At 44.6% G+C, this 26,826-nt stretch overlaps 1 protein-coding gene and 1 pseudogene across 1 annotated transcript in view; one reads left to right on the top strand and one right to left on the bottom strand.

Moving 5' to 3' along the window:
* The window catches only part of DNER (delta/notch like EGF repeat containing), a 188,906-nt gene that overhangs the window by 98,610 nt on the left and 63,470 nt on the right, over window positions 1–26,826 (top strand). The window lies entirely within an intron of this gene.
* Window positions 11,835–13,067, bottom strand: LOC142424706 (60 kDa heat shock protein, mitochondrial pseudogene; annotated as a pseudogene).

Here is a 26,826-nt window from a genome sequence, read left to right on the forward strand (position 1 = left end):
GCCCCCAAATAAAATGATTTAAAAAAAATAAACAGAAAAAAAGTTACCCAGGAGAAGAATTTCATGGGAAGAAGCAGGTGGGCGATGACCTCCACAGAGCCAGGGCTCCTAAAATGGGTTTGTGCTTGTAAGAGGCTTCATCCCCATTTGGCCTCGCAGGGCTGTCGCGGAAGCGGTTACTTTAAACCCGCCATGTTGGTAGGAAAACACGATGTTAGAGTTCTCTCCTTTTAGGACGGCCTGTGAGCTCCTGACCCACAGAAAGGGCACTGACGATTTCGTAGGTTTGGCACCGTCTCTGCAGAGATGACATGCGCAGGCGCAGTGTGAAGGAAGACCCTCCCAAGTCTAGGTCTCCCTCGATGGCTTTTGACGGGGCGGCTGGAGGAGGCCAGGGGTCCAGGATGGGGCACTGATAAGTGCCTTTGTGTCGTGGCGCTGCCAGAATCAGCACCTGTGGGCAGCAGTCCAGCTCCACGGCCGTCTCACTTCCCTCCCTGGTTTGAGCCATTGAGACCACTGGTAGATCTGAGGGTAAGGCACCTGGAGGGCTCTTCAGTCTTTCCGCTCCTTAAATGTTAACATTACTCACGTATTTACTTAGAAAGAAAACCATATGCACCGCCCATTGCCATCCAATCAAATCTGTAATCGTATTTATTATAGTATCCCACTGAGCCCCCCACCCCCACCCCACCCTATCCTCCCCCCCTCCCTCCCTCCTGCCATAGTGTCCTGTCTTTCCTCTCACTCTGCTCCCACCCCTGTCCTCCTCATAGTCTTCAAAATCTCATCCTTTGATGTGAAAATGACTTTGACTTTAAGGGTGTCATTAACTCTTGGTCCTTCCGGAGTTGACTACCGTTGCCAAGCATCCCAGTCTCTGGTTTTTTCCGTGTGGTGCGGTGTTGACGAGCGCCATCAATGGTTTCTGCGGAGAGTTTCTTGCCTCCCAACCTCTGCTCCCTCTTGAAGGGGTATAGGGTGTGATGTCAATGCACACGCTAAACCCTGAGAGGGAGTGACCACGCTCCAGGTAGCCCGTGTCTCCTCCTCCTCTTCTGGTGCATTCTCACCGCACGCCTGAGCAGGGGTTCTCAACCTTCCTCATGTCGTGACCCTTTCATACCATTCCTCATGTGGTGGTGACCCCCAACCATAACATTATTTTCATTGCTTCAAAGCTGTCATTTTGCTACTGTTATGAGTCAGGTGACCCCTGTGAAAGGGTCATTCGACCCCCAAAGGGGTCGCGAGCAGCAGTTTGAGAACCGCTGCTGTTGAGTAAATGGGAAGATTTGCAAAGGTCCCTGAGGACGGAGCCAGCAGCAGCAATTGTCCTGCTCTGGAGAACACTGTGGTGTCGAAAGCTGTCTTAGTCCTCGTTGCCCCCCAATGCAGGCTGTAGGCTGTGGGTAAAGGTAAGGGCCAGCTTCATGTCAGGACCGCCTTCATGGCAACTGACAGCAGCAAGTCTGCTAATGCACTTGATTTTCTCAACAACCCTATGAGGCAGGCGCCAGTAACCTTTTTGTTTGACGGATCAGGAAAACTGAATCGTAAAATGGTAAGTAACTTGTTGTTGGAGACCACATGGCTGGACATTTACCCAGATAGACTGGCTCCCGACCACGTTTCTGCCAGTGTGCTGTGCTGCGGTGACTTTTGTGTTGCTTCGATGCTGGAACCATGAGTATCTCAGTTACCAGCAGAGTCTTCCCTGGTGGACCATTTTCAGTGGGACTGACAGACTGGGAAGAATGGCTTGACAAACAACGGGCAGTAAAATTGGCCACTGAAAACCTTAGGAACCGTAGAGGGACATTGTCTGATGTAGTCCTGGAATCTAAGCCACTCAGATTGGAAGACAGGAACTAATGGCTAGGGAAGGGCTGCCTTCTCAAAGTAGAGTTAAACTTCCTGAGGTGGGTGGAGAGAAGTTTTGGGAACATCCATTTGCTGACCTGGCTTCATTAAACATACGAAGAAATAGCTGCAAACATTCATCAGATTATCGGAATGTGGAATGTGCACAGTATGCATCTGTGCAAATCAGAAGTGGTCCAAATGAAATGGGTCACTTCAAGCTCAGTGTCCTGGGCACTGGTGAGCTGAAATGGACTGGTCTCGGATGTTTTGCAGAGAACAAGCAAGGGCTTCTGTGCTGGCAATGACCAATTCAAGAGGAACAGGGCCTCAGTCACTGTCAAGAAGGTATCTCAAGCCTTTCCTGGAGTCCAGTGCTGTCGGTGGGGAGATGATATCTACATGCCTACAAGGAAGACCAGTTAATAAGGCATTTATTTAAATTTTGCACCAATCACCAATGCCAAAGATGGAGACATTGACGCTTTTCACCCACATGTGCAGTTGAAATTGATCAAACTTCCAAGTGTGCTGCGTTAGTAATAACTGGTGATTATTAGATGTGAGAGTTGGCAACAAAGAAGGATCATTCATTGGAAACTATGGCATTGGTGATAGAAATAATGCTAGAAAGCATATGATAATATTTTGTAAGACTAGCAAATTATTCATTGTAAATACCCTTTTTCAACAGCATAAGTAGTGATTATACACATGGTTCTTGGCAGATGAGCACATAGGATTCAATTGATTACATCTATGGAAAGACAATGAGAAGCTCAATGTTATCAGTCAGGACAAGGCCAGGGATTGACTTTGAAACAGACCATCAATTGCTCAAATGCAAGTAAAATGCTCAGTAAAATGAAAACAAATCCACGAGAGCCGACTACATCCTTAAGTATATTCCCCTTGATTTTAGAGGCATCTCAAGCATCGATTTCACACATTACACGCTAATGACCAAAGACCATCTGAGTTGTGGGAAGATATTAAGTACATTATATATAGAAAGCAAAACATAATTTAAAAGAAAGACAGAAAAGACCAATGTGGATGTCAGAAGACTCTGAACCTTGTTCTTGAACATAGAGTAACTGTGATGGATGGGAAAATGGATGAAGTAGAAGAGTTGGATAGAAGATTTCAGAGTGACTCCAGGAGATAAAATATTATAGTAAAATGTGCAAGGACCCGGAGAAAGAAAATCAGAGGGGAAGATCAAATTTGACATTCCTTAAACGGAAAGAACTAACAAAGAAATTCAAGTCCCTTCAAGTTGCAATATTGCAGGGTTCTGGAGCAAAAAGGGTTGCTTAGTGTTCAACAATTCCAGGAATAGTATATGACCAAGAACCAGTAGAACTGAAAGGAGTTTAAGCTTCACTGGAAAAGAAGAAGGCTCCAGCAATTAACAGAATACTAATTAGATATTTCAACAAATAGATGCAATACTGGAAGTGCTCCCTTGTTTAAGATAAAATTTTACAAGGTAGGTATCTGACCAGTGGTTTGAAATCATCCTCATCAGTATTCACTCCAAGGCAAGATAACTTAATGGAATGTGAAAATTCTCGAACTATATCATTAGCATCACATACAAGAACATTTTTGCTGAAGGTGATTCAAAAGCAGCAATGCATTTACAGAGTGCTGTCAGAAACCCAAGCGAAATTGAGAAGAGGATGTGCAATTAGCGATATCATTGCTGAGGTCACATGAATCTTGGCTGAAAACAGAGAAGACCGGGAAAAAATGTTTCCTTGTATTTTATTGAATTTAAGGTGTCAGGACAGTATACCTTTACTAATCTTATTCAATCTCTAGTTGAGTAGATCATTTGGAAGCTGGACTACATGAAGGAGAAGGCAGCATCAGATTGGAGGAAGCCTCAAGAACAATCTTGGATATGCAGATGGTACAAGCTTGCTTGCTGAAAGTAAGGAGGCCTTGAACCACTTGCTGATAATAATAAAAATCTACAGTCTTCCGTCCAAGTAACACTTCAACATAAAGAAAACAAAAATCCCAACAACTGGACCAATAAGCAACATCATGGTACGTAGGAAAAGTTGGCAGTTGTCAACAATGTCATTTGACTCAGATCCACAATGAACTTCCATGGAAGCAGCAGGCAAGAAATCAAAGGACATACTGCTTTGGGCAAAACTGCTGCAAAAGAATTCTTAAAAATATTCGAAAGAAACTCCCCCGAAAAGAATTAGTTTTAAAGGATGACATTGATTCTGCAGCTCCGGGAGATGGACATATCTGATCAGAGCACATGGGAGCAGATGAAGGGGCAGGAGGAGACAGTGGAACACAGCCTGGCCCACCAGGCCATGAGGATGATGTTCCTGAGTAGAGCAGCCAGTCACCAGAGAGAACAACATGGCTGGCCCTACTATGAGAAATGATGCCCCTCAGTGACTAAGGGCGATACAGGGGACAGCACCGGAGACACAGTGTGGGAATTGCACCTGACCAGATCCCACCACACCGAGGCAAAGCACTGGGGGAGTGCAGTGGAACAGCAAGGGAATGGAGTGGCAAGGTCCCCAGGGAATGCTGAAAGTGGACTTTGGGGCCAGGGCGTGGTGCCCCAACAGACTGGACTGGAAAACGCTCCTAAGGGCCAGCAAACGATCCTTGAATGAACTACAAGCCTTTCTTTTGTGAAAAAAAAAAATTCTAAAGAAAGACTTCATTTTGAGGATGGAGGTGTGCATGCCTTACCTAGACCCATATGCATGCAAAAGCTGGGCCATAAATAAGAAAGACTGAAGGCAAATTGGTGCATTTGAATTACGGTGCTGACAAAGAATATTGGATCTATCTACCATGAGCTCTCTGAATAAGGAACAAATCTCTCTTGGGAAAGGTACAGCCACCATGTCCTTAGAAGCAAGGATGACGGGGCTTTGTCATTTGTACAGGGGACCACGGGGGCCAGTCTTTGGGAAGAAACATCAAGCTTGGTGAAGGAGAGGGTCACTGAGAAAGAGGAAGACTAGATTCACCCAGTGACTGCCACAACGGGCGTCAACACAGCAATGCTGATGCGGGTGGTGCAGGACTGGGCCTGTCCCTTTCTGTTCTGTGTGGCCGCATGGAGTCAAGATGTGTTGGATTTGAACTCAGCTCAGGGACACCCCAAACCACCACCAGCAGCAGCTTCAAGTGGTGTTCTTCATCACTGCCCTATTCCTCCCTTGGATATGTTCTTTAAAATAAATTTCATTATACTTATTGGGAAGAAGCTCCTTATTAGCTTAGCTGTGGGTAAAATAAATGCAACGTTGCTGAGTTTTAACCTCATAATATACCTGATAAAATTTCTTAAGTATGAAAAGAAATCTAAAAGAAATGTTTTTAAGTGCATTAAAATCCATTGACCACAATCCCTACAAGCCCAGAAAGTGGTAAAAATTGGGTCTTCCCTGCAGAAAGGACCTGAGACCCTGCAGGCTTCTGTCCTTGCTCTTTCTGATGTTTTTTCATCTTCATCTTATTTCCCCCAGGGATCACTTTGCATCTGATCTGGGCCAAGTCCGGGGAGGTTGAATTCTTTCCAGAGTGGCCTCTCTCACTCCAGACTTCTTAACTGCGTCCCCACGGTCAGAGTCAGAAAGACCTAGAACACGGGTTGTATGTTGCTCATCACTGGGGCACTTTTTTGTGTGTGCTTTATTTTTTAAGGTTTAATGTTAAACTTCAGTCTTTTTTTAAAACATTTTATTAGGGACTCTTACAACTCTTATCACAATCCATACATTTACATACATCAATTGTATAAAGCACATCTGTACATTCTTTGCCGTAATCATTTTCAAAGCATTTGCTCTCCACTTAAGCCTTTTGCATCAAGTCCTCTTTTTCCCCTCCCTCCCCACTTCACCTCCCTCATGAGCCCTTGATAATTTATAAATTATTATTTTGTCATATCTTGCGGGGCACTTATTCTACGTGGAGATTTTGATCCTTCGCCGACGGGTTACTTATTTTCCTTTGAATTTCTACTTAGCTTTCACTGGGCCCATTTTTGTAGCTTCGGATTCTGGTGACAATAGAGGTGATAAGAGAGGACACGTGAAACTAGCACAAGCATTTTCTTGTGTGCGTTTAACTGTAACAATGGAACGAATAATCAGAAGCTGGCTTTATAGTCTGTGTCCACTCTTTACATGGCTGTTACCATAGTTAAATGGCTGAGTGTTGTGACCGTTGAGTTGGCTCTGATTCCTGATGCGCCCAGGTACAAGCAAGGACATATTACCTGGTCCTGCGCCATTGCTGGTATGCTAGCGGCCACTGTAACCTAGGAGCTCATCTTTCGGTCCAATCTCAGAGAGCATTCTGTTCTTATCCATCGGGTTCTCACTGGTTGATATTTGGGAGTAGATTGCCAAACCTTTCTGTACAGTCTGCCTTTGTCTGAAATTTCCGCTGATGGGCAACCCTGTTGGTATTTGAAATACCGGTGACATAGCTTTCAATAGCAGAGCAGCATGCAAGCCACTCCGGTATGGTCAACCGATGGGTGAGTAGACAGATTTGAACTTTGGGATCCTTATATTGTTTAATGAAGTGTATTTTAATTCTGAACATGTTGAATTCCTTATGCATACTGCCATTGCCTAGTGCCATTTAAGTGCACACTTGAATGTATGTCTGTCTTTTAAATACATCACATGCATGTAAAATCTGGACACTACTATCCAGCTAACAACTTTACTTCCTCAGCCTGATTTTTGTTTTTTTGCCCCCTGGGATTGACAGTATCCCACCCTGTGAGTTCATCACGACTGATCGTGACGAGCGTCTCCAGCAGTCAAGCCACTACTGACTCCGCAGGTGTCGCTTCACATCGGCACAGAGCACGCCTCAGAGTGTGGGGTAATTTTTATGGCCTCGCCCTATAACAGAAGGCATGTGACAGTCCAAAACGAGCAGGGCAATGCGTGCAGGAGTTTGAGAAAACTTGGTTTTATCCAGATGTGTTTTGGAAATATTTAACACAGACTGCCTCTTCTAGTGCTACATCTACTGATAGGATTATATCCACTGCCTTCTAGCCACTTCCGACTCAGTGACCCTATAGGACAGAGTCAAATGGTTCTGGGGGTTTCTGAGTCTGTGTATTTCCCCAGAGACAGAAGGTCTCATCTTTCTCCCAGAGTGGCTGGTGGGTTTTTGAACCATCCAGCTATCAGCCCAACAATTAACCCACTGTGACACCTGGGTACAGTCCAGTGGTAGCAACTACTCTTGTACAATTATGGACATAAGTATGACCCTGCTACTGCTTCCAGTCCAATACCAATGAGACACAACATTAGCGATTACCATCAGATTGTGCAGATCTAATGATATGGAAACCCAATAGTCAAATGTGGAGGGCCAGTGTCTTTAACTGGCCCAGATGTCAGGAGGCCTGACTGGGCCCATAAGGCAGTAAAGGGTTGAAGAGCACGGGGCTTATGGGAACACTGTTTGGTCTTGAAGGCCGTGCCTTTGACTGGCAAGCTCTTTGCTTCTGGGGGTGACACTGTTAACTTACCTTACATGTTGGCGTGAAGAATGAAAACAACCTAGCACTGTGTAAATAGTCACTTCTGAACAGACAGCAGTAGTTACAGAGCCTTGGTGGGGATGTAGTTTAAGTGCTGGGTAAGTGGTGTAAACACATCAGCTGCTACATGGGAGAAAATTGAGGCTGTCTGCATCCGTAAAGATTGCTAGCTTGCACATCCTATACCGTGTCACTGTGTGTTGGACTGAGGTGTCAAGGATTTCATCTTGTTTGGGTCCAAATCAATGCTAATGGAAGCCGTAGTCAAGAGCTCGAATGACATTGACACTGGATACGTTTGCTCCACAAGACCCCGTTAAAGTGGTGAAAAAGCAAGGATGCTACTTTGAGGACTAAGGTGTGCCTGACCCAAGCTACAGTCTTTTTATTTGCCTTGTAAGTATTTGGAAGTTGGGCATGGAATAAGGAAGACAGAAGAATGATGGTGCTGGAGAAGACTATTGAAAACACCGTGGGCTTCCAAAAGAACAAACAAGTCTGTCTTGGGAGAAGTATAGTCAGAATGTTCCCTAGAAGCGAGGCTGGCAGATACTTTAGACCAGTTATCATGACAGAGCAGTCCTTGGAAAAGGACATCATGCTTGGTAACGTGTCAGGATAGCGAAACAGAAGACGACCCCAGTGGCTGCAATAATGGGTTCTAACATAGGAATCGTGTTTAAGGAGGGCGTAGAACCAGGCTCAGACAGTGTTTCTCGTTGTACACAGGGTCTCCATGAGTTGGAACTGACTCGATGGTACATAGCAACACACAGCATATATTGAAATCCACTCAATGGTCATGAACTGGGTTCCTCAACGAGGACGAGGGAGGGAAGTGGTAATTCAGTGGTTGAATTCTCACCATCTTAAGTGAGAGACCTCAACTCAGCCCAGGCCAGTTCACCTCCTGTGTAGCCACTACCCGTATGTCATGAGAGGGTTGTGTGCTGTTGTGATGCAGAATAGGTTTCCATTGGGACTTCTAGAATAAGATACTATGAATGCATCAACTTAAGAGCCCCTGGCTGCATCAGTAAATCCATCTGGTTTCAAGTCATGTTTATAGAGAAAAATTTCATAACCTCTAAGTGGCTCTACGAAAACACAGCAGTTTAGACTGCTGGGTTGACCCAAAGGTTAAATCTTCTCACAGAAAACATCTAGAGTCTACCCAAATAAATTTGGTTTTCTGATTTATGTGTAGTCATATAAAAATCCCTTTGGCCAACTCAAATTTCAGTCGTCAAATTGTTTATCTGAAAAGGCTTTATGTGCCATCTCAATGCAAGTCGTTAAAGTTATCGCTGAGATAATGGTATTGTTCAGAAACTGGCATGCTACTCAGTAAGGATATAGGAATACTGTCTTTGGGGGATTTGGTTATATTTCTTACTTCTAGTATCCTGACAGATGTGAACTTGATGCACATACATCCTCAGGAATACATCAAACCGCTTGTATTTACAGCAGAAACCCTAAATCCATCCTCCTGGAGTTAGCGGGCTTGAAGCAAAAGTATTCTCTTAGGCATTTTGGCACCAGCCCTCTCACTTACCACATCATTCAGGAATCAGAGTCGCGGAGGTGGGTGGTGTGCCCGGTGGTATATAATCACTCTATCTGGAAACAGTATATTAGGATTTGTTAAGTGCCAGTAAAATTTTATTCCTGTGTTTAGTGCGCGCTGACTAATCTCTGTTTTACAACTGAGTTTATGCTTCTTTTCTGCTGTTGGGAAGTTTGAACACAGCGCAGTGTTTCTGAAACTGTGGCAATACAATTGCTGCAGGGGCCTTTTTGTTCCTGCTTCTTCCATGGAACCTTTCTACTGCACGGTTTGGTCCTGACAGAAAGAAAAGCCTGTGCATCTACTGCTAAACACAAGCCAATAAAGTCCCCGTGAACCACAATGGTCTAGTCTATAGGCAATCATGGAGATAATGGGCAGCATTTTGTCCAAGGCAGCGAACTACTGCCACAACTGCCACCTCCCTCAGGGAAGAGTCTCAAAACCAAGACATTCACCTCTTGTGTGATTTCCCTCAGAAACTGCCTGCCTGTCTTCTTCGCACTTGTGTCAGATGGGGTTGACTAGAGAAACAGGTTCATTGACACTCATATATGTCTAAGAGAGCTTTCTTTATATTAAAGAGCAACTGTATATTGAGAAAACATCCCAGCCCAGTCCAGATCAAGTCCAAAATTTCAATATTAGCCCATATGTCCAATACTAGTCCATAAATTCCTCTTCAGACTCACGCAGCACATGCAATCATATCAGGTGGATCCAATGGTGGTGGGTGTATCTCCAGGGCTCTGTGTGGTGGAGAGTGAGTGAGTGAGTGAGAGAGAAAGAGAGAGTGAGAGAGAGAGAGAGAGAACCACTTCTGATGGCAGAATCAAGAGAGAAGTTCCCAGAATCTTCATGAGAAGCCACGCCCACAAGGAGGGATCAATCAGGCTGTGACCTGATTGACAGGCTAGGCTCCACCCCTTCATTACTTTATCAAGTTGACATGAAATTGTGTAACTATCACAACTCTCCAGAGCCTTCAGATAGGAGATTTAATGTTTATATCCAGAATTTTCAGTTACTCGTGGTAGCCGGGCATCATCTAGTTCTTCTGTGGTCTCAGCATGGTGGAGACTGATGTTTGCATGATTTACTGGTCCATTGGACTGATTGTTCCCATCTGTCTGTCTTTGGATTTTTATCACTCTTCTTTCCTCTGGATGAGGAGAGATAAATCCTTGCACCAATGGTTGCTCCTGAGTTTTTACAACTTAGTTGCTACTCGCTGAAGTAGGATGTAGAAGTGAACTCACCCTGTGGTAGAATAATCAACCATTTAAGAAAAGAAAAGACAGCATTCACCCAATGGCAAAGTTCAGAGGGCTGGGAAAGAGAGAGGAATAGAAATAGGAATTAGGGAGAAAACAAAATACATGCTGGTACATTGGAGGGGATTGCAATGGATGATATGAGCCAAAATGTGTATGGATTGTTGAATGTAAGTCTGATGGTTTCTTCTGTAAATCTTTACCTAAATTAACAATAAAAGGGTAAATAAAAAGGAGTATAAACCTGCTAGAAGAAAACAGGGATAATATTTGTTTTTTCCTGCAGTAGAATATATCTCCGTACATATGCTCTTTTTACACCACAGTGATTGCAGGATGCTAGAACAAGAATTTCACTTGACCTTGGCTCATTCGATCATGAGATGCAATATTGCATCTAACCCTGAGCTTTTTGGATCTCATCTCTCACCCCTACAAGCTTCTTATGGTAGGAAGCACTGAGAGACTCGGGCCTAAGAGAAAGTTGAACAAACAACCCCGGTATAGATAACACTGGTAAAACGAAATAATGTTTCATCATTTTATCATATTTGAATGTCAGTTAAATACACCTGACTTTGAATCTGTTCTTCCCCCCTAATTCTCATTTCATCCAATCTTACTGACCGTGGATAAAAGATAACTGAAAATTGCTGCTGTTTGTTGCCATCAGTAGTCTTTAACTCATCATGACCTTGTGTGAAACAGAATGAAACATTGCCTGACTGGTCCCTCAATAGGCTTATAATTGTTTGTAAACATATCTGTGGCTATTGGTCAATTCACTCCAGTGAAGATTTCACCGTTTTTGCTTGTCTTCTGCTCTTTTTGCTGGTCTTCTCCGAGGGAAAATGATGAAGATGCTGTCTGTTGTCGTAGAGTTACAGCCTCAGAAACCCACAGGGCCAGTTCTTCCCTGTCCTATAGGGTCACTATGTGTCAGAATCAACTCTACAGTAGTGGGTTTGCTTTCATTTTCTGTTTCAACAAACATGATTTAGTCTTTCCTGATGACAGCATGTGGCCAAAGTAAGCAAGATGAGGTCTTTCCACCTTGGTTTCTAAGGAGCATTCTAAATGTATTTCTTCTAAGAGCGATTTGTTTGCTCTTCTGGCAGTCCATGGTATCGTCCATCTTCTTCACCAATATCATAGTTCACACATCAACTTGAACATGTCATCTTTTATTTTTCTGGATGGGTATATAAACCTTACCTTGGCTTTGTACAGTAGTGGTCTCATACAACATTTTCCCTTTGGCACTTGCCTAATTTCGCTCAGTAGCGTGCCCTCCAGGATCATCCATGTTTGGAAGTGTTTCTCAGATCCATCATAATTGCTTAACACTTTGCCTTTTCCCACTGTGTGTATGCACTATAATTTGTTCAGCCATTCATCTGTTTGGGGCACTTAGATCGATACCAAAGGTATCTTCTTTTCTTTCTTTCTTCTTTTTTAAACTTTAAACAAATTTTTATTACAGAAAGGTTGTCGCATAATTGGAAAAAATCCTACTTTGACATAGTTTTCTTTACTCCACATTCCCCCTATGCTACTGCCCATTCCCCAATCCCCTTACCCCCATGCCTGCGTCCTTCTCTTTAGGAATTTCTGTGACTACAACCTCTGCTGTGGTCCTTAGAGAACCTTCACCAGCCGCATCCAACAAAGCACTTCTGACCACCTTGGTTGCATCAATGATTGCTTTTTCTACCACATTCACAAAATCTTCAGTTATAGTATTACAACCAATGTCCGAGGAACTCCATAATTTTCTCAACTATCAATTATCCTCAACTATCAACTCCTCAATTTTCTCAACTATCAATTATACCTGCATTCTTAACAGTGGTCATTGCAGGAATGTCGAGTGTTCTTTCAATCGTCTCTAAACCAAGTTTTTGATCTTCCTTTGCTGGGGTTAATGAGCAGAGCCACCCCCAAGAGCACTGCCTTTTCCATAGCAGCTTGTGTTGCATTGAGGGCATTGAGGGCCCTGTCTCCCTCTTCATTCACTTCCACATCACTTGTCCCACCAGCTGTTAGCACACCTACTCCATCTGCAAGCTTTGCCAGGCGTTCATTCAGTTTTCCCTGTTCCCTTTCACTAGTTGTCATGTCCAACTGCTTAATGATTTCTTAAATACCCTTTTCCATTTGAGCCGTGTCACCATTTCCTTTCAAGAGACTGGCATCATCTTTGGTCATAGTGACCTCTCCAGTTTTTCCTGTCAGAAGGCTGAGCAGCTTCAAGATTCAAAGTCAATCCCCCCTCTTCTCCAAACACTGCACCACCAGTAGAAATTGCCACGTCTTTAAGCTTTCTATTGTCACCCAAACCTGGAGCATTTTCTGCTACGACCTGACCATCAACTTTCAGCCTACTCAAAAGGAGGGTGCTTGGAGCTTCTCCATCAGCACCTTCAGCAATTATGGCCTAAGACTTACAGTGAGCACTGGCAATTTCAAGAGCAGGTGCAATAATAGACTGGATGCTAGAAATTGTCCTTCCACTTATGGAACATAGGCATCTGGAATTCACACTTTTGGCCTTTGGCTGCATTAATAAAATATGGGGAAATATAACCTGGGTCAGACTTCATGCCTTAGCAATTTCTCATTCACCATTCAAGAGTGATGCCCATTAGTCATTGTATCAGAAGTGAGAGTGCCCATCTCTTTGTCTCGGCTGCAGAAATTACAGCACCCTGAGCAATTCTTCAGGAGTCGTCCCAGGTTGAGATCGTCTCTGGAGCTCAGCAATTGCAGCATCGCCAGCCACCATGCCCCCTTCTGATTTCCTCTCTGCTCTTGTCGCCTGCACGCTAGTCCCCACGCAGAAGCACCCATGCTCTTTCTAACATGGAGAATCTATGTTTTCACTTCCCGCTACTCAAACTGATGGTCATTTCTTGTCCCAATGCTGGTCCTGGGCCAGCAAGCCCCCAGCCTGCTCCTCTCCAACATCATTTCTGACCTACCCCTCACCTCTCCTCTCTCCCCTGCAGCTGTAGCCTCTGGCTGCTCCTCAGACACACCTTGATCGTGCTGCAGAGGGCGCCCTGCACCATCAAACCCAGTGCTCTTGTAGGCACTTGCTCCTGATGCTCCTGTTGCTGAAAGCCTTGCTCTTCCTCACGTTGTCTGGGTCTCCCTGATGCACTGCTAAAGGATTCCTGGTGGTGCAGTGGTTAGGGACTTGGCTGCTAACTGAAAGGTTGGCAGGTCAAACCCACCAGCCAGCCGTGCTGCAGGAGAAAGGTGTGCCCGTCCTGCCAGTCCACCTCCCTGAAGGTGACAGCCTTGGGCACCCTGTGGGGGCCATTCTACTCTGTCTCACAGGATCACTGTGAGTCAGCATCGACTCTATGGAAAGAGGTCAAACTCTGCCCTGCCCCCATGTCCTCTCCTTCCGTCCCTGCTTCAGTAGCACCTGACACGGACTGAGCTTATCTGTTTACTGGTTGATCGTTTGGTGGAGTTCCCTGCATGGTACAAATTGCTCATGTGTCTGGCAGCTAACCAAAAGGCTGGAGGTTTGAACTCACTCGGAAGTGCCTCGGAAGTAAGACCTACCAATCTCTTTGTGAAAGATCAACCCCCGAGAGCCCCATCCGTCTTCTCTGACACACATGGGATGGCTGTGGGTTGGAATCGATGCAAAGGCAACTGTGTTTTGTTTTGTTCTTTCAGTGGTTGATCTTATTATCATGTTTGCCCCCTTAGATGTGGCAGGGCGTGAGGCAGTGCCTGGGACATGGTTGGTCTCAATTAGTGGAGATTCAGTCAATAAGTGCACAACAGGAAATGGGGAATTTTGGCCCAACGTCTGCATTCCCACTGCTCATAACCGATTGCTTCTGATCATGTAACTCATATGCTTCAAATACATTATTTTCGGTCTCCTTTTATCTCGTTAGTCTAGGCCAGGGGGAAATTGCATTCGATCTTCCTCCGACCATTTCCAAATGTCGTTTCACTTGCCAGCCTTAAATCTAAATGGGTCTCTGTCCTGCGGAAGAAGGTACCCCCTTCCTTGATCTCCAATGGATTTCCCTGAAAATGAACAGTCACATCTCTATAAATGTCATCTTCTGGGTCTCTTACGCTGGACAGGTGTGGAATTGCTGTTCCTCGGTGCCCCTCTCCTCCTTTTTATCTGCCCCACTGCCTGCTTTCCCAGAGTGAGAGCGAACGTGGTTCCCATTAGGTTCCAGAAACACCAGCCAAAACTCCCTCTCTGGTTAACATACCGTGCCTCCTTCGCCCCCGTCTTGACCACCATGCCAAACCTGGCTCTTTCTTTGAGGCTCCAGGCCTCCCTGAGATTTTCCAGATTCGTCCCATCCCTGTAACCATCAGCTCTTCAGAGGAAACTGCTCCGTGGAGAGCCTGTTCCTTCAGGGGATCCATCCCCTCCCTCCACGAAGAATTCATTCCAGGCGTATCTGCAAAGAGGAAACAGCCTTCCCTGGCCATCTCATTGTCACAGATCCAGACAGACCTCACAGAGAAGCCGGTTTCGCTTCCAGACCACCGCAACCAAGCGACTGTCACAATCCAGCCAGGCGCACGCATGTTTTTGTTTGCCGGTGCCTGGAAGAGGGATGTTGTATGGGGGCTGTGGTCCATGAAGCGTGCAAAAAGCAGGCTGGAAGCATTTGGAATGTTGTGACTGACCAAAGCATGGCCCTGGGACAGAAAGTGAGCACGTGTGATTGAGGGGGAGTATGGAGCCCAGCTGTAGACAATTGGACATGACCTTATAGAAGGGTCACAAGGAAGAGACAAGACAGTCAGGGTGCAGTGTAGTACCATTGAAACATACAACTTTCCTCTAGTTCTTTAATGCCTCCCACCCCACTATCATGACCCCAATTCTACCTTACAAATCCAGCCAAACCAGAGCATGTGCACAGGTACAGATAAGAGCTGGAAACACAGGGACTCCAGGACAGATAAACCCCTCAGAACCAATCCTGAGAGTAGCAATACCAGGAGGGGAAGGGGAAGGTGGTGGGGGAAAGGAGGATCAGGGCACAATGATCTACATATAGCCTCTTCCCAGGGGGACAGACAGCAGAAAAGTGGGCGAAGGGAGACATCAAGCCGTATAAGACATGAAAAATAATAATTTATAAATGATCAAAGGTTCGTGAGGGAGGGAGAGTGGAGGAGGGAGGGGAAAATGAGGACCCAATACCAAGTGCTCAAGTAGAAAGAAACGTTTTGAGAATGATGATGGCAACAAATGGACAGATGTGCTTGACCCATGGATGGATCCATGGATTATGACAAGAGCTGTGTGAGCCCCCAATAAAATGATTTTCAAAAACAAACAGCGCCGCTAGATTTTTGTGGTGTAGCGTGGCCACAAACCTTCCGTGTGTCAAAAAAAAAAAAAAAGCAACCTCTGCCAATCTCGCAGTGAAGCGAAGTGCTATCAAACAAGCCACGCCGGCGTGTCCTGCTGCTCTTTATGTCGAAGAAGGAGCTCATCTTGAGAGGCCAGAGGCTGTCTCCTTTCGCTTCTCTCCGCTGCTCAGCAGACTGTGTAGATGGCCAAGATTTTCCACCTTCCTTTGGATTCTGTGATCGTTCACTTATATTTGGATCATCTAAACGTCGACTGACTAATATACACCCTTCTCCTAGTCCCTCCCTCCAGGGAACTATTCAAACCTTACAAAACCCAGCAAGCTCCCTGCCGTCGAACAGTTTTGGACTCACAGCAACGCTGCGTCTAGGATCTCTGCACACCTTACAGGGCTCTTTCTCCCATGGAAGAGCTGGTGGTTTAGCCCATTAGCGCCACCTTAAACACAGTAACTAAAAAATCACACTTACTGCCGTCGAGTCGATGCTGAGTCACAGGGTAGAATCGCCTTGTGCATTTCTGAGACTAACTCTTCACAGGTATAGAAAGCCCCCTCTTTCTCCCAAGGACCGGCTGGTGGTTTCGAACTGCTGACCTTGCAGTTAGCAGCCCAATGTGTAACCACTACACCACCAAGGGAGGTACTGTGGTACAAATCAGAAGGCGATGTGGTATTTGTTTCCCTCGAGTGCATCACAAACAGAGTGGCTTAGAACAAGAGAAGCTCCTCCCTCACTGACCTAGAGTCCAGGCACCCCCTGCTCACAGGGGCAGCAGAGCCCTGTCCTCTCTGGAGACTCTGGAGGAAGAATCATTCTTTTTTTAAAAAAATGTTTTTAAAGAAACCATTTTATTGGGGGCTTGTACAATTCTTATATCCATCCATCCATCCATCCATCCATCCATCCATCCATCCATCCATCCATCCATCCATTCATTGTGTCAAGCACATTTGTACATTTGTTGCCATCATCATTCTCAAAACATGTACTTTCTACTTGAGTTCTTGGACTCCTCCTTTCCCCCCCTCCATCATAAACCCTTGATAATTTATAAATTATTATTATTTTGTCATATCTTACACTGTCCGATGTCTCCCTTCACCCATTTTTCTGTTGTCCCTCCCCCAGGAAGGAGGTTATACGTAGATCCTTGTAATCAGTTCCCCCTTTCCACCCCACCTTCCCTCTACCCTCCAGGTATCGCCACTCTCAGCACTGGTCCTGAAGGGATCATCTGTCCTGGATTCCCTGTGTTTCCAGTTCCTATCTGTACCAGTGTACATCCTCTGGTCTAGCCAGATTTGTAAGGTAGAATTGGGATCATGATAGTAAGGTGGGAGGAAACACTTAGGAACTAGAGGAAAGTGGTATGTTTCATAGGTGCTATACTGCACCCTGACTGGCTTGTCTCCTCCCCGTGACCATTCTGTAAGGGGATGTCCAGTTGCCTACAGATGGGCTTTGGGTTCCCAATAGGCACTCCCCCTCATTCATAATGATATGATATTTTGTTTTTTGATGCCTGATAACTGATCCCTTTGGCACTTCATGAGCACATAGGTTGGTGTGCTTCTTCATGTGGATTTGGTTACTTCTGAGCTAGATGGTTGCTTGTTCACCTTCAAGTCTTTAAGAACCTAGATCATTCTTACCTCTTTTCCCTCCTGGCGGTCCCTGGCAATTCTTTGTTTGTGGTGGCGTCTCTCCCCTCTCTGCCTCCGTCTTCCCATGCTGCCTTCCCTCTCTAGCTCTGCATCTCTTCTCTATTTCTTATAAGGAGTCCAGTCATCTTTCTTTTTTTTTTTTTATTATTTTTTTTATTTTATTTTTTTATTTTATTTTTTTTTTTCCAGTCATCTTTCTCTCTTTGTTTTAACAGTTTTATTGGCACTTCATGCACACATCATACAATTCAATAGTTCAGTCATGTCAAGAAGCATTACCACAACCAATTTTAGAACATTTCCTTCTTCCTGGCACTCATTGTTATTTGTTTAACTATTATTATTTTTAATTGTGGAATAGATATGTACAACAAAATGTTCTCCAATTCAACAACCTCTACATGTATAATTGAGGGCTATTGATTAGACTCTTCATGTTGTACAGTCATGGTTGATATCAGGTCCTCATTGTTCTTTTAAGACCCATGCTACTCTGGTATAGCCTCAAGCACATATCAGAGCACCCAAGAGGCAATGTGTTAGACAGGGTTCTCTAGAGAAACAAAACCAGGACACTTATGATATCTATCTATCTATCTATCTATCTATCTATCTATCTATCTATCATCTATTGAGATATACAACATAAGAAATAAACAGCTAATTAGTCCACAGAGCAGTGCAAATGGCTCAGTTCAACTATGAGGGCTGCTGGGTGCAAGTCTAGGAAGCAGACAGCCGAGTCTTCTGTGAAGCAATACAGGCAATCCGGCCACAGGCACCAAACAGGAGGGCAGGTCACCAACAGTCAGCCAGATGACAGGGTCCATCAGTCTCCAGCTCAAGTGATATATACACCAGCATTGTGGCGAAGCAGGCCTTGAAGAAACCTCAAACTATAGCAACACAGTCTACGGGTTGGGTGTCCCACAGGTAGTGTAGCTCGTAGGTTGAGGCAGAGACCTAGCTAAGGTAGCCAAAGACTGGTCTGATCATCAAAGAGCAAGAGGCAAGAAAGATGAGGCTCGTTGAGTCATTTTATCTTTTTGCCCTTCAATTAAACTGCAGCCTTATTAATCCACGTGTTTATTGGCCAGTTTGGTCAATTAGTTACTTACTTACTAATCTGTAGAGACTAATTTCACATATTTCCACCACAAGGAAGATTCTGCTTTTAGATCTGGCTGGCATCTTTCTCTGAACTCCACAGCATCTGCCAACAGAATCTAACCCTCTTTTGTAGTTGACAGTTCTTAACAGACATGGAGTACTCCATAAGCCAGGTAAGCACAGACTGACCTGTGTTTACTGGTATGTAGTAAATAGTTTTACAACATTTTAACCACCACACCAGTCTGATGAAACTCATGGGAAATTATTCCCTGAGGATTAGTAAAGAAGCACAAGCTTATCTTGCTTATTGGCCTGGGGGAATCCCCCCTCATGGTAACTTAATTCATGAGTTTTGCAAAGATGCTGTGTCCAGATAAGGCCACATATACAGGTACCCAGGGTTAGGACCCGATCATATGCTTTGGGAGCGGGAGTGAGGAGAAAACACGAATTAACTGCGGAGTAGGGTGATCATTCGAGTGGGGTGATCAGAGTTGCCCTGTGTGTTAGGCTGGGTTGTTTAGAGAAACAAATCTAATGGTACTCATCTCTGTATAAGAAAGAGCTTTATATCAACAAGTAATTTTATATCGAAAGAAGGCCTCCCAGTCCAGGCTTACTCAAGTTCAGTGCAAGCCAGGGCCCTCTTCAGAGTCAAGGAAGCCACCAGCCGGTGACACAGAAAGGTGAACTGGGAAGCAGGAAGATCACAGGCCAGTGGATGCAAGGTCATGTGGATCCAAGGTCAGTGAAAACAAGACATTACGCCACAGCCCTCAGTAACCTTCAGGGCCTGCCAACCAAGTGTCAGCAATCAAGAAGGTGAGAAGTCTCAGAGAGAGGAAGAGGGAGAGAAAAGTTCTGGGTTCCCAGTATATAAGAAGGCCACACCGCAAGGAGGCATCATCAGGCTGTGACCTGATTGACAGGTGGGACGCCACCCCTCCACTCTCCTCCAGATTCAACTTGGCATGAACTCACCTAACTACCGCAGCCTGACATTTAAGCCAAGAATTAAAAAATAAAGACTAAGGAAGGAGGCGGGTGAGTGGAGGAGCTCCCAGGAAGTCGGGTGGGCAGGTAGCAAGATACTAGGTAGGGAACCAATGCTGTGAATGAATGGATTCCAGAGGGGCTAGCTCTTGCAGTCTGAGGAGATAGAGCGGTCTGCTGAGACCAATGTGTTCCTGAGAGGGAGGAAGCTGCGATCCTGCACATATTTTTGGAAAATCATTCTGGTTGCAGTTTGAAAGGAGACAAAAACAGGAACTCTCACCAAAGGAAGCTAGAGTGACAGACCGGGAGAAATAACTGTGGTTTGAACGGGGAAGGTGCCGATAGAGACGGATCCAAGTGTTTGGTTGGATTTCAGAGGTATTTTGGGGAATCTTTAAGATGAACACATTGTTGATTTGAGGAGGGGAAGCAGTGAAGTGCAACTCCGAGGGGACTGACTGAACCCATCTGCCAGACTGGTGAAATCTCACGTAAAGTCTTCGGCGCCTGCGCGCACCGTTCCTTCCATGCGCACAGCTCGGCACTGTCCGCAGCAAAGCCAGCATCCCTTCGCCCTCTGATTCCTCCTCCTCCCGCCATCCAGACAGCTTCCCGACCATGGCGGAGTGACTTCATTGTCTTGCAATTCGGAACCTTCCAGTTATGCCTTCTTTTGTTCTCGACTATCGGATGTTCACGCTCCGTGTGCCTCCAGGGTGTGATCTCTCTGTAGTTACGGGATAAACATTCAGCCGGCACATACATGTCAATCTTGGTTCAAACACAACATTTGAAGTCACCGGCAAATAGCTAGATTATAGCTCTTTTTATTTTGGTTTGGTTTGCTCTGTGTTAACTCCTCTTTCCTCAGCAGGGTTGCTTATATAACCATAGTCCCATGTACCTTATTTTCCTTTGGAATCCTTTTCTCTTTCAGTCTTTTCTAAGTGTTCCCGTGATTGGTTGATTCCATTCTCATGGACAGTGGTTCTCAACCTTCCTCATGCCGCGACCCTTCAATACAGCTCCTCATGTGGTGACCCCCAACCATACAGTTATTTTTGTTGCTACTTTGTAACTGTAATTTTGCTCCTGTTATGAGTCATCATGTAAATATCTGATAGGCAGGATGTATTTTCATTGTTACAAATTGAACCTAATTAAAGGATAGTGATTAATCACAAAAACAATATGTAATTCTATGGAAATATTTATTTCTAATGACAAATAAATGAAATTTTGTCTAGAAGCATGGTGCAGCGTGGGTAACAGTCCTCACGCCTTGTTCTGTTCACACAGCTGACTCTCGGTCCGTGTGCAAGTTCTGAATGAGCACAATGTCGTGTTCTGGAAGTCCCGTTCATCTCAAGGTCATCCACAGTTTATCAAGGTCCACACAGTCCAGTGCCTTTGCACAGTCAATGAAACACAAGTAGACATCTTTCTGGTGTTCTCTGGGATTCTACAATCCATCTGACAGCAGCAATAATATCCCTCGTTCCTTAGGAAGACGGAAATATGTGCTGGTAGCTACAGATGACCCCAAGGCTTTTGTACCTTATGTTGTAGAGTGAGATATTTTTACTTACACTCATAAACTCTATACAGCCCACCACATACTCCATACTCCATACTCCCGACTCACAGTGGCCTTCTGGGGCATGGTAGAACTGCCCCTGGGAGCAGAAAGCCTCATCTTTCTCCTGCTGAGCTGCTGGTAGTTTGGAACTATTGACACTGGCTGTTAGCAGTCCACCTTGTAACACACCATGCCATGCGGTCTCCTACCACCTCGCACAAGACTCTATACTCAAAAGAAATAGGAGGCAAAAGACATTTATAGAGGTATAAATATAGGCATGTGTATATACATTAATATATAACGATATGGATATAGGTCTATGTACATATATTTCTATGTTAAGTATGAGGTAGCAGATGGACATTGGACCTCTACGCAAGCCCTCCCTCAACACCAGAACTCTTTGTTCTAATAACTTGGCATTCTGAGATACTCACCTGCCTGACATGATTGCTGAAGACAGATGGGTGCATAAGCAAATGTGGCGAAGAAAGCTATTACAAGATATAGCTCTGGGGTCTTAAAGGCTTAAAGTTAAATAAGCGGCCATCTAGCAGGGAAGCAACGAAGTCCACATGGAAGAAGCACACCAGCCTGGGTGATCACAGGTGTCAACGGGATCAGGCATCAGAAGAGCCAAAAACAAACAATTATATTGATGCCAATGAGGGGGGTTAGAGCGGAAATCCAAAGCCCCTCTGTAGACTATTATTGGAAAGCCCATCACAGAAGGGTCACAAGAAATGAACAAGTCAGCCAGGGTGCAGTGTACCACTGATGCAACATACAACTTCCTCTAGTTCTTAAATGCTCCCTCCCCTCCACTATAAAGACCCAAGTTCTATCTTAAAAATTTGGTTAGACCAGAGCATGTACATTGGTACAGATAAGAGCTCTGGACAAATGGAATCCAGGACAGATAAACCCCTTGGGAGCAGTAATGGGGTAGGGGGAAGGTGAGGGGAGAAGGGGGAGAAAGGGAATACCGATTGCAATGGTCAATGTATAACCCCCCCCACACACACACACCCCCAAGGGACAAGAAACAGAAACATGGGTGAAGGGAAACAGCGGATGGTGTAAGATAACAAAATAACAATAATTTATAATTTACCAAGGGCTCATGAGGGTGAGAGGGTGAGGGAGGGAGAAAAGAGCAGATACCAAGGGCTCATGTAGGAAGAAACACTTTGAAAATGATGATGGCAACCTATGCACAAATGTGCTTGATAAATTGATGTATGGGTTCTTATAATTGCTGTAAGAGTCGCCAATAAAATGATGGGGAAAATGCTCTGCATTCAACACAAAGGAGCATTTCATATTTGTACACAGGGAAATCATAATCAAATCAGAGCTCTGGGTCGTAGTGCATTTCCATAGATCTTTTGGATAGATGTCTTTCAAGTCAGTCACATAAGTGCATAGTTTTATATGGATTGCAATCTACATTGTTTTTTATCTGGGCTCCTATTTAATTATTGAAACTAGACTCATATTGCATCCAAGCATTCTGTGATCAATATTTTGCTGGCCTGCAAGTTTTGATTCAAGATTTCAATAATTATACAATCAATGCACATGTAAATGCAGCAAAGAGTCCCCTTATGAGTCCACACCTGGCACTGACCAGTAGGGGGTGTAGACCTGGCCTGCATTGGTTGGCATCATGGTTCTTAAAGTGATGCTTAGATGATTTGAAAGAGTACTGATTTTCTCAGGTGTTGGTTATACCTGTGGTACATGCCCTCATAACTCGAGTTGTGTGACGGCATTAGAAAATATCTCTGCTGTGACCCAGAGAAACACTGAGACTCAAGAGAGGCACAGCAGGACGAGGTCACTTGTGTCAGTACACCTCGTTCAAAATTCGTAAATTAAACATGAATTCCCTTCTTTTTCTTTTTCTGAAATGCTGTCACAAATGACCCACGTTTGGAGTCATATGGGTTTCATCTGGCCATGGTTTCTTACGCTAGTATAAGAAACCTTCTCCTTTTCTAGCATGTTTACACAAATCGTCTTATGAGAGCCAGCATAAGCCACCCTGGAGATGCAGGCCAACCTCCGCTGTCAGCTTGTTTTTCCTACATCCTAGGTGGGAAGAATTCTTGGACAAGTTCATTGACATCAAGTCTCCCACTCAAAACAGAATGAGACGGTGCCTGGTCCTGTGCCAGCCTCACACTTGGTGAGACTTGAGGCCAATTTGGCAGCCAGTGTATCAGTACATCCCCATGAAGGCCTTCCTCTTTTCTCTGAGCACATGCTTTTCCAAGCAGGATGTCCTTTTTCAGGGACTGGTCTCTCCTGGCAATGTGGCCAAAGTACACAAGACCAAGTCTCACTGTCCCCACTGCTAAGTGGCATTCTGGCTATACAAGGACAGATTTCTTTGTTCTCCTGGTAGTCCATGATACTTCCTGTATTCTTTACCGACACCCTAATTCAAATGCATCAGATCTTCTGCCAACTTCCTTCATCATTGTCTCATTTCACATGTATATCGGGAGACTGAAACCATGGCCAGGTTGGACACACCTTAGTCTTCAAAATGACCTCCTTGCTCTTCAACATTGTATCGAAGTCTTGTGCTGCGTGTTTGCCCAGTGGGGTTTGTCATTTGATTTCCTGGCTGCTGCCTCCTTGAATGTGGATCCTAGTAAAATGAAGCCCTCGCCAACTTCAGCCTCTTCTCTGTCTATTATGATGTTGTCTGCTGGTCCAGTTAGGAGGATTGGGGGTTCTTTGCAGGGAGGGGTAATCCATCCTGAACGCTGCAGTCTTTAATACCCATCTTCATGTCCGAGGGTCTCCTTTTCGTGTCTCGTTTCCCCGTTTTGTTGTGAATTAGCTGAAGGTTTCCAGAACAGAGCACCAGCATTACAGTCACCTATTGTTGAGCCTCTTTTCCTTTTCTTACTTTCTTTTTTAGTGTGATTTTTTAAATGAGAGCAAAAATATACACAACAGAGCACTCTCCTGTCCAACAACTTCTGCGTGTGTAAGTCAGTGCCGATGAGTATACTCTTTGTGTTGTACAGTCACTAATGATATCCTTTTCCAAAGTATTCTACTGCCCTTAATATCAACTCAATGCCCCTGAGCAAAATCTCTTCCCCCTTCACCGATGGTCACCATTGGTCATGTTTGGTTTCTTTGTTTGCGGGGGGGGGGGGGGAGGCGGGGAGTAGTTTTCTTGTATAATATTCACATATCATACACTTTGATAGTTTCCTATAAAGAGATGTATATACATCATCACAATCAGTTCTAATGCTCCCTCCCCTGTAATGTTCATTGCTTGCTCCCCAATTTCTCTTACCCTCCCCATGCCCACTCTGCCCCCATAAGCCATTGCATCAGTTAATGTCTATATGTGTCCACTCCTTCTGCGCTTGTTAAACTGGGAAACCTAATGGAAACAGTAAAAAGCAAAGTAAACAGAAAGAAGAAAATAATAATAATATAAAGATAACAATAAAGAGTAAGAAAGAAAAGACCACCAACAATATTTAAAAAGCCAGAGAATAAATTTTTTGTCATAGAGCAAGCGAGAAATATTTAAGCATAGAGCACATTCAGGTTGGGTCAACAGGGAGGTCATTTATACCATGGTTCAATCCACCATGATCAAATTTACAATAAGCTCTGTCTGATAGGAAAGCTATTTGTGTGCCTGGCCTGAGGCTAGATGCTTAATCTGACTAGATACTCTGCGGATGGACTTTGGGTTCCACTGCCCTCCATCACCTTCTCTATATTATGTGAGCCTCTTTTCTAAGAGCTGTTAATAATCGTGAGTCAGGAAAATTGTCTGGTAATTGTCTACATCCTGTGCAGCTCCACAAAGGGTATTCAGATATAGGTTGGGTTCTTCTGACTTTTGTCACCCTTCCTACTAGCACAGTAATGTATATTAGGGCCATGCTCACGGAAGCGGCAGTCAAAAGAACCAACTGCGTGTTGCACTGGGTCAATATGCTGCACAAGACTTCTTTCAGGTGTTGAAAAGCAAGGATATTACCTAAGGACAAAGGTGTGCCTTCCCAAGCCTGGATATTTTCAATTGCGTCCTATGAATGTGAAAATTGGACTTTGAATAACAAAGACCTAAGAAGAAGAGATGTTTTTGAATGACAGTGCTGGCGAAGTATATTGAAAGTACCATGGACTGCCTAAGAGCAAACAAATCTGTCGTGGAAGAAGTACAGCCAGAATGCTTCTTAGAAGCAGGGATGGTGAGACTTTGTCTCCTTGCTTGGGGCTTGTCAGGAGAGACAAGTCCCTGGGGAAGCGCATCATGCAGGGCAAAGTAGAGGGGCAGCCACAAAGAGGAAGGCTCGCTACACAATGGATCCACAAAGTGGCTGCCATAATGGGCTCACACATCAGAACAATTTTGAGGATGATGCAGGAGCGGGCAGTGTTTTGTTCTGTTGTACGCAGGTCTCCATGAGTTGGAAATGACTCTGTGACAACAACAACAACATCTTCCTCTTAGTATATACTGGGGTGTACACACATGCTTTAAAAAAGGTAAATGAGTGATTCCAATTTCATGCCACTTCCATCTTTTTCTGAATTAAGAAAACCAGAGACTTTATTAGTAATAAAGCACAAGTTTCCTGATTCAATACCAGGGACTGTTTTCCATATTCAATTCAATAAACATGTTGTGATCCCCTTTTAGGGAACATTTCCTTCCGTATATAATCAGTTCTGCTTTCAAGTATTTTTCATAAACAAAAGCAAAACAAAAATTCCTTTTTTGCCTACATTCCCATTTAGATATCTATATAGATATTTTTGCTATACATTTATACCCTATCTGTTACCTCTTACTATATATTTTATGGCCCTTCCTCTAAAGGTTGGAAAGAGGCAGACCATGTAACCCAGAAATCCTACTAGGTATTGATCCTTGAGAAAGAACAGCCATGACACGAGCAGATATTCACATATGTATGTTCATTTTAGCATTATTCATAATAACCAACAAGAGGGCAACATCTGCTTCCTTTCTCCATGTCTTTGAAACATCACCATCCTCCACAGTTCTCGCATCTATTCCCATGGATCCATGGATTCGTTTCTCACTCATGCGTATTATCCCAAACCATTCCTTTGAGTTGATGCCTCTCCTCTGAGCCTAACCAGCCGATGACTAGACTCTTGCTGTTCGGGCCCCTCAAGCCCACAGGCACAAAGCTGGATTCACCCCCAGATGAACCCAAAAGGGTCCCTGACCTTTGAGAAAGAAAAAGTAGCTTTATTGCAAATCGCGGCGTAAGGAGTCAGGAAGGGTGGTCACTTAGATGCTACGAGTCCCTGAATTATCTGGATCCTTAGAATTGCAGGGAAATGGTCAGGTGAGTTATACCTACTCACAGAAAGGGGCAGGGTAAGATAGGGGATTGGTTGAACTCATGCAGCTTCGATTGAACTCACTCAGAACTCACAGATATCACGTCGATGCCAATTCATAGCAACCCAACAGGACAGGGCAGAACTGCCCCTGTGAGTTTCCTAGATTGCAAGGAGTGGCTGGTGGTTTTGAACTACCGACCTTAGGGTTAGCAGCCCAGTGAGTAACCGTTATGCCCGTAGGGCTCCTCGCTTTGATGCAAAGGGCCATACAATTCTTAATGTGCTGCTCAGCCATATAGGAAGTGTTTGGGGTTGTGTGCTTCTGGAAACCAGGAGGTTTGGCTGGGGTGGAGGGTGGTTAATAAGCTAGTCCCCTGCGCAGAAAGACTCTGGGCATGTGAAGGGACTCAAACTGGTTGAGTCTGGCTTGGGCTGGTTTT

The sequence above is a fragment of the Tenrec ecaudatus genome, chromosome 13 (genome assembly GCF_050624435.1).
Source record: "Tenrec ecaudatus isolate mTenEca1 chromosome 13, mTenEca1.hap1, whole genome shotgun sequence".
NCBI lineage: Eukaryota > Metazoa > Chordata > Mammalia > Afrosoricida > Tenrecidae > Tenrec > Tenrec ecaudatus.